This window comes from Macrotis lagotis, chromosome 1 (assembly GCF_037893015.1).
Source record: "Macrotis lagotis isolate mMagLag1 chromosome 1, bilby.v1.9.chrom.fasta, whole genome shotgun sequence".
Lineage (NCBI taxonomy): Eukaryota > Metazoa > Chordata > Mammalia > Peramelemorphia > Peramelidae > Macrotis > Macrotis lagotis.
The window spans coordinates 86,697,528-86,713,046 of record NC_133658.1 but is presented as its reverse complement, the minus strand read 5'-3'; positions in this window follow the sequence as shown (position 1 = coordinate 86,713,046).

Sequence of the window (15,519 nt, the reverse complement as noted above, 5' to 3'; positions counted from 1 at the left end):
ATATAGTGAACTGGTCCAACCAAATTTGGAACTATGCCAGAAGGGCTATAACATCATGCATACCCTTTGACCCAGCAATACCCCTTTGTTAGGTTTGTATCAAAAAGAGATCAACAAAAAGGGAAAAGGACATATATGTACATGAAATATTTTATATCATCTCTTTTTGAGGTGACAAAGAACTGGAAATTGAGGGGATGCTAATCAGTGGAGGAATGGCTGAATGAACTGTGTCATATGGTTATGATGGAGTATTAATTAGCAGTTTTCCAGTCATCTCCAGTTCATTGTGACTCCATTTGAGGTTTTCTTGGCAAAGATACTGGAATGATTTTCCATTTCTTTCTTCAGATGAGGAAACTGTGGCAAACAAGGTTAAGTGACTTGCCTAGGGTCATACAGCTGGTAGTGTCTGAGGTCAGATTTGAACTCAGGAAGATGAGTCTTCTTGAATCCAAATCCAGAACTCTATTCACTGTGCCACCTAGCTGCCCCAGGATGGAGTACTATAATAAATGATGAGGGTGGTGTTTTTAGGAAAAAAAAAACATGGTAAGACCTATATAAACTGACATAAAGTGAAATGAGAATAGGGAGATCATTGTGCATGGTAACAGTAATGTTGTAAAGATGATCTACTATGAAAGATTTGGCTACTCTGATCAAAATAAATCTCCAAGAATTCTAAAGGAATCAGGATGAAAAAATTCTATCTACTTTCAGAGAGAGAATTGATGACTCAGAGTACAAATTGCAGAATAATTTTCTTACTTTCTTTATGTTTATTGCTTTTTAAAAAATTTGGCTAATAATTTTTGCATGATTTCATGTGCATAATTAATATCATATTGCTTGCTTTCTCAGTGGGTGGGAGAGAGAGTGGGAGGGAAGAAGAAAATTTGGAACTCAAAATTTAAAAGCAAAAGAATTTTAAAAATAAATCAATAAATTAAAAAATATACAACCATACTTTTGAGTTTAACCTGCTAACACTTTCTCCATCACTTTCTTAAGTCTGGAAATGAACAAAATAATAAATCATCTTGAATTATAAAGTTTTTCAATTTCTAAATTGTGCATGGTCACATTGAAAAATTAATAATCATTGGAGCAGCAAGGGCTCAATCTGATTCCAGAATATCCCAGACTGGAAAGGACTTTTGAAGTCATCTTTCCTAGGTGACAAAACTTGTTAGAAAAATGACATGATTTATTGGGATTTCAGCTTAGGTCCTTGTGACTCCAAGTTTAATCTCCTTTCCATTGAATCATTCAATACCATTGAAACAAGAGATATAAGCCCCTGAGGAGAGATATTAATTCAAGTAGGAAGCTACCAGGTGATGGAGCAGTACAAACTTCTCCTTACCCTGCTTGCTCCCTCTTACTCCTCTCCCCCTCCCCAGACATGTTCCTTCATACCAGTGTCCTGGTTTCTCCATCCCCCCCCCAATTAAAAGTAAACTTTGTGCTCTTCCTTCTCCACTATCATGGTTTGTAGTGCTTGTCTCAGGTTGAAAAATTCCTAGTAAATGTCTGTGGGGTGATCAAAACTAGGACCTGTTTTTTGTTTAGTCGTTTCAGTCTTGTCTGACTCTTCATAACCCCTTTTAGGATTTTCTAAGCAAAGATATTGGAATGGTTTACCATTTCCTTCTCCAGTTCCTTTTAGAGGTGAGGAAACTGAGGCAGAGTTAAGTGACTTGGTCAGGGTCACATAGGTAGTAAGTGTCTGAGGCCAAATTTGAACACTTAAAACGAATCTTCCTGATTCCAAATCCAATGTTCTATCCACTGTGCTACTTAGCTGCCCCAGGACTGGTTTTAGGGAGTTGCTAACTCTCATATGAGTCAGCAGTATCATGTGGCAGCCAGAAAAGCTAATGCAATTTTGGGTTGCATTAGGAGAATCATAGTTTACTGGAATGGGAAAATAAAGACCCATTGTCTTATGGTCTGGTCTTGGGCCATTGATTTCAGTTCTGGGGCATCATGGTTTAAAATAAACATTGATAAGCTGCAGAGTATCCAAGGAAATACGAACAGCATGTTGAAAAGCCTTAAGGCTGTTTCTCACTAGGACACTGGGGATGTTTAACTTGGAGAAGAGAAGACTCAGGAGGAATGGGATAGCAGCGGTCAAATATCTGAAGGGAGGTCATGTGGAGGAGAGGTGAAGGGTTTTCTGTTTGATCCTAGAGAGCAGAACCAGGGGCAAGACAAATTTTGAATAGGCAAGAAGAAAAGCTGCCTAACCTTGAGAGTTGTTCAGAAGTGAAAGGTGGGGGGATAGTTCCCATTTTTGGAAGTCTTTAAGTAAAGGGTAGATGGCCACTTCTTGGATAGGTTATCCTGAGGAGTCCTTTTATGTATGATATAGACTAGAGAAAGCCATCAAGAATTCTTCTACATTTCTATGATGCTGTGATTCCTTTTGGGGAAGGGCATCAATGAGCATGAGGGGTGTCTGAATCCTTTGGCTTATCTGGGTGGCTCTCTGACTGTGACCTTGTATGGCCCCAGAGTCTGGACAAAGCCCTTTCCATTGGAGAATTGGTACTGATGATCTGCGGTCCAGGGTCAGTTCAGACCTACATGCATGATTGTCTTACCTGGTCTGTTACTTCTGGAGGCACTAGAACCTAACAGATATCAGAGGATTTTTTCTTTCTTATTTTGAATTTACTGTTGTTTCTGTGGTTGAAGATTCAAGGCATCCATTCATTAGATACTGAGATATTAGTGAACCATAGTCATACCAATGGAGTCATTTATCATCTCTACTACTACTGCTATATATCAACAGCAGCCGCAACACCACATATCGTGAGCTTCTTGAATATAGGCCCTTTTTACCTCTCTTTATATTTTTGACACTTAACACAATGTTGATAATAATAGCATCAACCTCACAGAGTGGTGGTGGTTGGTTGGTTCTTGTTCTTCCTTATCAAAGAAGACCAAAATAACATCACTATGTTAGAGGCAGTTAGTAAATGTTTATTGGCCAACTAATAATAATAATAATAATAATAATAATGAGTAACCCTTATGTGGGGCACCTAGGTAGTACAGTGGATAGAATGCCAGACCTGACCTCAAGAAGACTCATTTTCATGAGTTCAAATCCAGCCTTAGACATTTTCTAGCTGTGTTACCCTAGACAAGTCATTGAATCCTGTTTGCTTCAGATTCCTCATCTATAAAATACTGCAGAAGGAAATGACGAAGCACTCCCGTATCTCTGTCAAGATAAACCTAAAAGTAGTCGTAAAGAGTCATACTTGACTGAAACAACGGCACAACAACATCTATATAGAACTTTTAAGGCTTAAAAAGTACTTATAAATATTATCTCATTTTATTCTCACAATTATCACAATAACCTTGAGAAATAAGTATTATTTTCATCTCACTTTCCAGATGAGGAACCTGAAACAGATAGAGATTAAGAGGTGTTAAGCTCCTTGAGAGCAGGTACTATCTTTGTCTCTTTTTACATCCACACACTTTTCAGTGTCTAGAACAAAGTAGGAAATTAATAAATTTTTTAATTTGACTGTCTGAGGCTGGTTTTGAGATGACTTTGAACTCAGATCTTCCTGACTTTATGCCATCTAGCTGTCTCATGTGAATAGTAACAATGAATTGGCTCTAAATGGATTTGATTTAGGTTTATTGTTTATCAGCTGCTGTAGGGAAGTACTATTGACCTTTTTAATAGTTTTTAGCTTATGGAAAAGCCCTGAATTGTGCTTTGGGATCAGTTTTTGGCTCTGACAGTAATTTATGCACTTTTTTTTGGCAATTGCTATCAATAAATTTTCAGAGTCAAGATTTTAAAGAAAGCATGTTAAAATGCCAAGCCATCACTTTGATAAGCCTTTGCCCCAGACAGTATAAAAGTCATCCTGGGTAAAAGCTGATGTGCCTTTATCTGGTTACATTGAATTGTTTTGGTGGAATCTGTTGTTGGTGTGCCTATGACTACCCATGAATCATACCAGTGACCATGCCAAGAACGACGGCAAGAACCATGATGTACAGACTGTACTGGCCTGAGTTCAGGGAGAGGGCAACTGTTTTACTTACCGCTCTTTAAAGGACAAAAATCAGAAAAAGTTGGAATTTAACATCCTGTCCCTTTGTGGCTCATGGATGCCTAGTCTATAATTTGGCTCCACACAATTAAAAACTTCACTTTGGGAATCATCCTGGTCTGGACTATGGGGTCATCAAACATCTTCTTATTGATGAATGATTTATTTCTAGGCTTAGGGGATACTTATACTGAATATTTTATATTTTTTGGGGAGGACATAGAAGAAAACAACGAAATTAACCTCCTAACTTTGGAGAAGCTAAGAGCTGGTAAGGAGTGATGGCAAGTTGTCAATCCTGACTACCCTGACTCACCTGGACCAGCAGCCCTTTTCAATCTGAAATCTGATGAGCAGGTAAAGGGATTATGTATAGACTTGTACACATAAGTTTGAATAGAGACCTTGCTATCAAATCTGGCCCTACCCAGGGGAGGAGCAGGCTGAAGATTCTGTTGAAGAGACTTGAAAACATCAAAACAGATCTCCTTTCCTCCTGCATATTCCTGACTCTCTCCCTTTGCTCATGCTGCAATGTCTTCTCCTCATCCTCACCAGTCAAAAATCCTGCCCTTCAAGGTCCAATTCAAATGCTCCCCTTTTTTCATGAAACCTTTCCTAACCCCCTTAAAAGCAAACGATCTCTCCTATGTACAATTATTTCCCATTTTACAGATAAGGAATCTGGAGCTCAGAGAATTTCAGTATAGTATAATGGAAAGGAAATGACATTTGGAGATATCGGTTGGAAATTTGCCCCATACTCTTAGGGCTCTATTACTAAAGATAAGTCAGAAACTCAATTTCCTCATCTATAAAATGAGATAATTCTTCTACTGCCTACCTCACTGAACTGTTGAGAGGAAAATGCTTTGCAACTTTGAATAATATATTCAGAGATATTAATTCACATTAGTAAAAAGTGTCAGAGTCAGCATTTAAACCCAAGTCGCCATATTTCAGGATGCTGTCTCAAACTAATTATTGTAATTTAGCTCTGCTTCTAAATTGTAAACTCCTTGAGGACAGAGACTTTGTCTTTTGAGACTTTGTTTTCTCTTTAGTATAGGGAACTTGATCTCACACAAAGTCAATATTTATCAAATTTTTTTTGACAAAATGAGTAGATGAATTAAGGGAGTCAATAAATAAATTCTGCAATTGTTTGTCCTGTTACCAGTCCATGCTAACTAATAGAAAACAATTGCTCCTCACTTTGCAAAAGTAGTTGAACATGCTTCCGGTACATGTGGGCCTCTTTGGTATTCCGCATTTTGGTAAAATGTGCCTTCACTTACCACCATATGCTTTCTATGGAGGGACCTCTCACAATTGTTAGCAGGCAAGCATCTCTCTCCACCACCAGATAAGGAAGGGTGCCCCCCAAATAACAGTAGCGTGAGAGCAGAGTTTATGATCACATGTAATTCAGTGTGAACAATACTGCATGTGGATTCAAACCACTGAGCCAGTCAGCAATAATAAATTCCCTCAGGAAATGTGGCAGCTGCGTGTGAGGCCTGTCTTTGGCTCTGGAGTAGCACATGGAACATTGGAACGGCTGTCCAGATTGCAGATGTGTCCCCAGCCAAAAATCACGAAACCCTCTCAGGAAATGTGTGTGGAGTCATATGGGACTGGCAAAACTTTGACTTATCTTCACGCTCCCTTGCTTTCTCCCTCCTCTTCTTTCCACCCTTCTAATCTTTCATCATCCAATTCTCTCCCTTGATGCCCTTACCCATCAAATCCCAGGCCTCAGATGCCACATTTCCTCCCCTCTTCAGAATCAAAGAACTTGGGAATCAGAAGGAAAGCCCTGAGTTTGGAATCTACCTCTTACCCTGTCCAAATGACCATGGACAAGTCATGAAACTGCCTCAGTTTCTCATTTGTAGCATGGATGTCACAATGCCTGCAGCAATTATCCAATAAGGTTGTTGCGGAAATCAAAATACATAATGTAAATAAAAGTACTTCACCAGCTTTAAAGTGCCATGTCAATCAATCAATTAATCAATCAACTGTTTTTGGTGAAGTTCTTATTCTATTCCAGCTCTAGTCAAGATTTGGAGAATATGAAAATTAAGAATGAATTTGAGCTTATGCTCAGAGGATGACAAAGAAACATATATAAGTACTTGTAGAAGAAATATAAAGAAAATACAGAAAAATACAAAGTAATAATAGTAATAATAACATTGAGTATTCATAAAATGTTTGCAAAGTGCTTTACAAATAGTATTTCATTTGAATCTCATAAAAAAACCCTGGGAGGTAAATACTGTTATCGCCTCATTTTATAGATGAGGAAACTGAGGTAAACAGAAATTAAGTAAATTGCCTATATAGACATAAATCTGTGTGTGTGTGTATGTATATATATATATATCAGTTATCAGTTACTGTTATTTGATATTTCATCTAATACTGTCTCCCCTTTGAAAACTCCCTATGATGCTAAGCCACTGCTATTAAAATACACCTGTCCTGTATGTAATTCCTCTTGGTCCCTGAGTTAGGTAAAAATGAATAAACTTATGTGTATAAGGGAGTGCTAGTGGTTTAATGTATCACTCCTTTTAGATGACACATGAGCATTTAAAGAGGGGTTATTCTGAAGACAATTCCTCAGCCCAAAAGAATGAGTCAAGAAGACAATTGCAGCAAACCTTGCCCTTCAAGGTCTTGTTCAAATGCTCCCTTTTTCATGAAACCTTTTCTAAACTCCTTAAATGCAAAAAATCTCTCCTATGTACAGTTATTTCAGAGAATTTCAGTAGAGTATAATGGAAAGGAACTGACATTGGGAGATATCGGTTGGAAACTTGCCTCAGACTCTTAGGGCTCTATTACTAAAGATAAGTCAGAAACTCAATTTCCTTATCTATAAAATGAGATAATTCTTCCACTGCCTACCTCACTGAATTGTTGAGAGGAAAATGCTTTGCAACTTTGAATAATATATTCAGAGATATTAATTTGTATTAGTAAAATTCATATTAGTCAGAGATTTCATCTAATACTGTCTCCCCTTTGGAAACTCCCTGTGATGCTAAGCCACTGCTATTACTATGTTGGGTGGGTGAGGCTTTAGGTAGAGGGCACATTTCTGATGTGCTTCAAATCACAATGTAATTTCCCCTGACAGAATGTAAGCTCAATAATTTTTTGGGGTTTTTTTTGCAAGGCAAATGGGGTTAAGTGGCTTGCCCAAGGCCACACAGCTAGGTAATTATTAAGTGTCTGAGACAGTATTTGAACCCAGGTACTCCTGACTCCAGGGCCGGTGCTTTATCCACTGCGCCAGCTAGCCTCCCCGTAAGCTCAATAATTTTTGTTCTTATGTCCTTGGCATTTAGGACAGTGCCTTGAACATGGTAGGTTGGTTGATTGGACTCATGAGCAGATACCGATTGTACTCACAGTCCTATAGCTAGAGGGTTAGTCACATCACTGGGCCTGTAGAGTCCCCACATCTCCTATTGTATCATAGCTTTGATCCTGAAATTATATAGAGGCTCCTTTTTTCTTTTTAAGAAAAAATAATTTTAACTAAAAGTATTTAAAATCTTAAAAGCATATTCTGATTTCAGGAGCAAAAAAAAAAACAAGGGAGAGGTTTAAGAAACAACAAAATTATTCCTTATCTTTTTTATGCAGGAAACTGACAAAAGGAACTTTGAAAAGCACAGAGAGAGGGATGGAGAGAACCTTTGAAAAACTGATTCTATCTCTTGTCTCCATTAGTTACACAGGCCATCTTCTACAGAAGGCCCCAATTATCATATCTATTTTGCATTCAGTATACCAATGTATGTATGTATGTATGTGTTGTCCTCTTCCAACTAGACTGGACAATGCCCACTGCACTGCAGTTGCTTGATAAATATTTGTTAATTTATTTTATTGGTTGATGCAGAGAATACCTTTCCTGATAAAATCACTTGATACTTGAATTACCTGGGGCAGAGATTTTTAACCTGGGGTCCAGGGAATAGTCCCTGGACAGATTTCAGAGGGTTTTGCGAACATAGATTTTTTGCAAAAAAAAATTCACCTTTATTTTCATGAATTTTAATTTTCTTTGTTATTATAGATTTTAAGACATTATGCTGAAAATGCTTCAATGCCCATGAGGTCTAAGATATAAAAAAGGTGAGAAACTCTTGATCTGGGTACTCTTTAGAACAACTTCTACATATTTACAACTAGTTTTTTGCTGACAGAAACTTTTCAAAAATGAATTTTGCTCTATTCTTCTTTTGATCATTTAAACTACATTAAATAGAACAGTCATACAGTGTTTTCCTCAGAAGTGGCAAGAAAAAAAAGACTGGATTTTTTTTCAAAAAACTAGACAAGCCTAGAATATATTTTCTGTTCCATGCTGTCTTTTTTTCCCCACCCAAATGAGGTCAAATGGTTTGGATTTTTGCCTTATTTTGATCTTGTGCATTTGTTATTATGCTATTTACATAATTTCTTTAAGGACAAGGTTGTTAAGGAAGATTGCAACTAAGACCAAGGTCAGAGAGGTAAATATTTTTATTAAATATAATAATAATACTTGACTACTCATCATGGAATCATAGATTTAGAACTGGAAGGGACTTTCGGTTATTGAGTCAATACCTTCATTTTTTTTAGGTGTTTTTTTTGCAAGGCAAATGGGGTTAAGTGGCTTGCCCAAGGCCACACAGCTAGGTAATTATTAAGTGTCTTGGACTGGATTTGAACCCAGGTACTCCTGACTCCAGGGCTGGTGCTTTACTGTGCCACCTAACCGCCCCATACCTTCATTTTATAAATGAGAAAGCTATAGTCCATTAGATCACATTGCTTCTCTCAGTCCTCTCATTGGGACTGATCACTTGTGCCCTGGATTCTTTTCTATATTTTTTCTGTATCTCTAAGTATTCACTCAGCATGATGGGGGTTTTCCTTTGTCTCATTTAATACATTATGAGCTACACCAACATGATCAATATGGATCCATGTTTAGCATGGTTATTAATGTAGAGAATATATTAGATTGCTTTCTGTCAGGGGGAGAGGGAGGGAAAGGAGGGAGGGAGAAAAATGTAAAACTCAAACCTTGCAAAAAAAATTATTGGTTAAAACTACTGTTGCATGTAGTTGGAAAAGCAAATAAATAATAATAATATATAAATATATTATGTAGTATCTAAGCCTCTCTTAACATATTATAAATTATGGAAACTCTTAAAAAAAACTCTCCTCTGATGCTTCATCTTGATTTGAAAGTGGCCTTGAGTATTTAGAGGTAAAACCAAATCCTTGGAAGAACCTATTGAATTAGAAAGACTTCTGGTATGAGACCAATGACAGACTGAATCTCCTGTTTAATGAATAGTCTAGATAAGTACTGAAGAAATTCATCATCAGAAAGTGAGCCACTAGATATTGAATACTTTGGTCATAGAGATACAAGATAAAACAGATACAATGTAAAACAGCCCTTAGTTCTATATGGTCTCTCATTTGTCCAGGGATGCTGGCAAAGTAGTAGAGAAGAAATCAGAGAATACAAAGAATCACATCGTTCTTAGACTGTCTACACATATTAAATATTGATTTTCTTCATGTGTGATCTTTGTCCAAAAAAGCAACTAATAATTAATATACCACTGGAGGCAATGGAATATAGCCATATTAACATTTGCGCTTTAAATGAAACCAGAAACCATAAAGAACTTGCAACTGATTCACTGGCTCTCCTCCAAGAGGCAAAGAAAAGACTTGGTGGAGTGGCTTTTCTCATGTGCTCAAAAGGCAACAAAAATTATAATTTCATTGAATATTTGGAAAACTTTTGTAGTACTGTAGTACAAGCTACCACATACTATTATTTTTTGTTATACATGTTCCATGAAGCTTAGGTGATAAATGTTTATTGTAGAGGATGGAGATATAGAAAGAATCTGAAAAATTCTTCCAAATTAAATCAGCACATAGTTTGATACTGAGATACCAAGAGGAAGATGATCAAATACAGGGTATCCTCAATATCTTAGTTAAAAATCCCTTAAAACAGCATTAAATCTTCTGAGATGCCTCATATATGTTGGAAAATATAATTGGGAGATCATGAAATAAAAGTAGCCAAGTACACGAAGACCACTCAGAAGTTTGATGTCTGTTCTTCACAAATATTTTCCTTTGAGAAGTAGAAGGTGTTGGGTATGATAAGCTCTGATTATATCCTTAAAAATAAAGTTGACTGTATGAATAATTTCCAGCTTCTTGGAAGGAGTCTTTTCAGAATCAACTGTCTGTGTAAAGCATCCATGACTTATTAGAGCAAATGTCAAAATCAACAATAATGTAGAAGAAAGGAGAAAGATTAAAAGGCATTTTCTGCAATCTCTTTGCCAGCCTATTAAATCAAGATTTCAATCCTGAAAATAGGAAATGAAAAAAGAGAAGACATTGAATCTATCATCACATTTTGGAGAGTTTTTAATACTGTGAAATAATTACTATAATTTTCAGCTGAAAGAACCTAGCAAATTTCTCACAAAGAACACATGAGGAAAAAAAAGGTGGAGTAGAGAAAGCATCAACTGAATCATCTCAACATTCAACTCCAAATGACTTTAAAAATAACACCTCAAATTGAATTCTGGAATGGCAGAACCAATAAAAGATCAGAGTGAGTTATTCTTCCAGGCCAAGACAACTTAGAAAGTTGGAGATATCTGGGACACGAGAGTAGAGACTGGCTCAGATCCCATATGAATGAAATGCCATTGATGGCAACAGAAGTAGCAACAGTTTTGGGAGCCCATCAAGCCAGAGATTGTAATGGGACCTGGCAAGTAGTCAGAAAGAGATTACAGACGTAGTACTGTATGCAGGACCAGATGTTGTTTGGCAGCTCCACTACTCAAACACACCACTAGGTCATAGTTCAGTGATGAAGAGGAGTAGTTTTGGTCAAGAGGGAACAGAAGCCCTGAAGAGCAGTATTGCTTTTGGTCACAAGGACTCAGGGATCCTGAGGAACAGTATCATTTTTCACTTCCAAGGGAGCAGGGATCCTGAGATAGAGGGTCAATTGCAGTCCCAAGGGTTTTCCCTCCTTGGTTAAGGATGGGGTGTAGACCAGGAGAACAGTAACTACACTCTCCATAGACCACACCACTTTGGAAGCACCCCAAACTTCCTCCTCAGAACTAGATCTGAAAGCAACGTGAAAGAGTCTTAAGTTTGAAACAATGTCCCTCAACCCATCTCTCATGAGTGGCACAGAACCCAATTTTAACACAAAATTCAAAATGAAGAAATAGCATGGGGAAAATGAGCAAACAACAGTAAAAGAAACCGACCAGAAAAAAATCTACTATGGTGACAGGGAAAAGAAATACACAAATTCAAATGAAGACAAATGATGTCAAAATAGCTATGATCAAAGTAAAAAAAAAGAGATGTGAATTGGATACAAGCTCAATAAGAATTCCTGGAAGAACTAAAAATGATTTTCAAAATCAAAAAAAGTGAGAGAACAAATAGATAAGAAAATGATACTGAAGGAAGAAGATTATGAAAAGACAATTAACAACTTGGTAAAAGGAGATAGAAGATTGGGAGCAGTTCTGCTTTACAACAGTAGAAATCTGAGGGAAAAGAAATCAGAGATCTGTGTAAGATCAAGCTAAACCAAATAAGCACAAAAGCATTTGTAAATGAAGCTGGAAGAAAGACAATAAATAAGTAAATAAATAAATAAATAAACAAACAAATAAATAAATGATCAAACAAACGAATGAATGAATGAATGAATGAATGAATAAATAAATGGAAAAAGAGCTGCTGGTTTTTGTTGTGATGGCTTTGTCTCACCAAGAAATGATAATGGAGTGGCCACATTTGGTCTCTGTCACCTCAGTACCTGATGAAGAAGTGACTGTGTTGTCAGTGAAAAGGAAGTAGTTTATAGAACATATAGGTCTGCCCCAAAACCATCTGAAGAAATTCATATTGGAAGCAATATTTTAAAATATGATCAGGTACTAGTTTTTAAGATATTTTGGGAAGTAAAGATTTCAAAACATTGGAAAGGATTTTGGGGTACTTTTCTTTTTCTTTTTATTCCCTGAAATAAGCAAATGTCTGGGACAGAGTAAAAGCTTAATAAAAACTTGTTTACTGACTTAAAAAGAATAATTGCCAAGAAGACACCCAGAATGTCAACTTTCATCTCTATAAAACTTTGTGAATATTTTCTATGCCTGCATGGGAGGCATCCTTGATTAAAATAGAAGGGAATATCTTATCTCTTTCTCTATCTCTATCATCTATATATCGATGAAGAGAACTTTATCTCAAACTGTCTTATGTATATACATATGTATGTATGAATAAATGTATTTGATAGCAGAACACATCTTTACAGTCACACAAGTAAATTAGATATCTATAGAATGTATGATCCTGTGTCTATTGCTTGTTACAAATTTTTTTTTTTTTAGATTTTTCAAGGCAATGGGGTTAAGTGGCTTGCCCAAGGCCACACGGCTTTGAACTCAGGTACTCCTGACTCCAGGGCCGGTGCTCTATCCATTGCGCCACCTAGCCACCTCTATTGCTTGTTTCTAATAAAGAGCATTTCATTCAATAGAAAAAAAAGATAAAGACTTAAAGGTATTCCTCAAACAATATACTATACTAGTATCTGTGAAATATTATAAGAATTACATAAAAAGTTAAAGTGCAGATCCATTCCAGAGGATTTATGGAAAGACATATAAGAATTGGGCAGAATGACATAGAAAGGTTGCTTTCTGACCTGGTGCAGAAAGATCAGAGTCATCAAAATATGAAAGCATCAGTGCATCTATGCTTTTGCTATTTAACTGATTTGCTTCTTTTCCCAGGCAAACATATATTTAATGATTTTTTTTATCCTGACTCTGTGAATATCTTTATTGGTATATGTTTTAGAAATATATTTCTATTTTATTAAATATTTCCCAATTACTTGTAAATGTTTTAACTTAAATTTTTAAAAGAATTGATATCCAAATGCTCTTCTTCCTGCTTTACCTCTTCCCCCCTTGAGAAGGCAAGCAATTTGATATCAATTATCCATGTGAAGTCATGCAAATCATATTTACATCTTAGAGTTTTAAATTTTACTCCTTCCTTCCCTCCCACTTCTGTGGCAAGTAATGTGATATAGGTTATACATTTATTTTTTTTTAGGTTTTTGCAAGGCAAATAGGGTTAAGTAGCTTGCCCAAGGCCACACAGCTAGGTAATTATTAAGTGTCTGAGATCGGATTTGAACCCAAGTACTCCTGACTACAAGGCCAGTGCTTTATCCAGTACGCCACCTAGCCGCCCCTAGGTTATACATTTATATTCATGTGAAACATTTTCATATTAGTAATTTTGTTTGAGAAGACTCAAACAGAATAAAAAGAAAAACTAAAAAATAGAAATTTTGAAAGTGAAAAATAGATTGCTTTAGTCTGTATTCAGACAACATCAATTCTTTTTCTAGAAGTGGATAGTATTTTTTCATCATGAGTCCAATGGGTTTGCCTTGGATCATTGTGTTGCTGAGAATAACTAAGTCATCCACAGCTGATCATTACAGCATCCCTGATAACTGTGTACAATGATCTTTTGGCTCTGCTCACTTTACTTTGAATTAGTTTATGTAAACTAGTGAACCAAGGATCTTAAAGGACCAAACAAGTACCTGAGTTTGAATATTTCCTCTGTTTCTTATGGCTTGTATGTTCTTGAGTCCATTGCTTCTCCCCTCTGGGTCTCAGTTTCCTCATCTAAAAAAATGAGAGAGTTGGAGTATATGATCTCAAAGAACCCTTATAGTTTTAAATAATGATTTAATAATGATTCTATGAAACATATTTGTTTTTTGCCCCAATCTAATGGTTTCTATGGACACAATCTTCTTCAATCATCTCTACATAAGAGGGCAGATACATTATATATATATATATATGTATATATGTGTGTGTGTGTGTGTGTGTGTGTGTGTGTGTGTGTGTATATGTATATATATGTAAATTGGGACTTGACTCTCCCAACCCACATGTGTACTAGCAGGTTGAGCTCCAGAGCTATTTTTCCTCCACCCCCTTCAGGGTTTTAGGGGTGTTCATGACCCCTCAGGGGTGTCTTTCTCTACAGGTGTCAACTTAATGTACCACTGTAGTATGTTCTCTCTAGTGGCAATCATCAATGATTGGTGGTTTCACAACCCATTAACATCAATTAGCTTTCATAGAGGGATATTTTCTATAAAGATTCCCAAAGAGAGATGGATAAAGAAGTCACTTTCTCCTATCTATCACCCCAGTCTCTGGGAAAAGTGGGCTCACTCTTAATTTATTATAAAGCATTTACCCTGCCAATTTCACTTCCAAATTTGACAGCTGATAAGACAGATAAATCTACATTTCTTAACAGCAGGGCTAGGTCAGTTGGTCACTCTTCAAGGCCTCTGTGGCTGTCTCACCAATGCTTAGCCTAGCATTTACTCTAGCTCCTCAAATTCTGATATTTACTCTTCCTACCTCTGGAATCTCACAAGATGGTAGTTGTCTTTAATACTCTTTTATCTAAAACCAGAAAGAATAATTAGATGGCACGTGGATATAGTGTAGGGTTTGGAGTTAGGAAGACTCATCTTTCTGAAATCAAATTTGACCATAGACACTTACTACCTCTGTGACACTGGGCAAGTCACTTAACCTCATTTGTCTCAGTTTCCTCATCTGTCAAATGAGCTGGAGGAGGAAATGGAAAATCACTCCAGTATCTGTGAAGTCACAGAGTCAGACATGACTAAAATGACTGAACACAACAACAAAAGGAGAATAGACAATAAAGATGGAAGCTATGGTAGAAGCTACACTACTCACAGGATGCATGGTGGGAGCCTACCAAAATTTTTGCTTATTGTTTTGTCTCCTCCTTTGAACAGTGTTGAAAGGATCAGAGGGTCTCTTGGGCAAATTAATGAATTCTGAATAGACCTCCATTCTGATTCAGCATTCAATCAGAAATCTGACACTTTTTCAGGTAATTACATGACTAGAATCAGTTGCAGAACAACTGCGCATACTCCAAACTGGGGAGCAGGGTCCTTCCATTATACATCATCAAGCCTTTTAGGAAGTAGCTTCCCCATGCTTTTCCATATGATCTAGTGCTTTGCTCATGCTTTGAAAATCCATCTCCATTGCTCAGATAATATTATCTACATTATGGCTTGGTTCAACAAATGAGGAAACTGAAGTACAGGTGTTTTTCTGAAAGGTTCCAAGTTGAACACCGTTTTTGGTAGCCAATCAGGACTCCTTTTGAACCCAAGTCTCCTGACTCCTAGCTTATGGCTAGGCTTCCTTGGCTAGAGGATAGT